Consider the following 302-nt stretch of genomic DNA (forward strand, 5'->3'; position numbering starts at 1 on the left):
TACTCTTCGGCAAGACCAACCTTTTTGGTGGTTAGGGAACGAGTCTTTTAGTGGGTACGGACCGCCGTATCTGGCGCCCATTTAGAGTTTTCTGTTCGTGTTGAGCTATCGGGTCTCGCGAAGTCCGCCGAGCCGGGAGAGCTGACCAAAAGAGTAATAATTTTGTTGCTGCACCCGATTCGTGTGCCGACTGCGCGAGTCGCGAGTGTAGCGTTACAATATATATATATATATATATATATATATATATATATATATATATATATATATATATATATATATATTTTTTTTTTTTTTTTTTT

The sequence above is a fragment of the Odontomachus brunneus genome, unplaced genomic scaffold, assembly GCF_010583005.1.
Source record: "Odontomachus brunneus isolate Ranch 3 - 2012 unplaced genomic scaffold, Obru_v1 Obru_scaffold_321, whole genome shotgun sequence".
NCBI lineage: Eukaryota > Metazoa > Arthropoda > Insecta > Hymenoptera > Formicidae > Odontomachus > Odontomachus brunneus.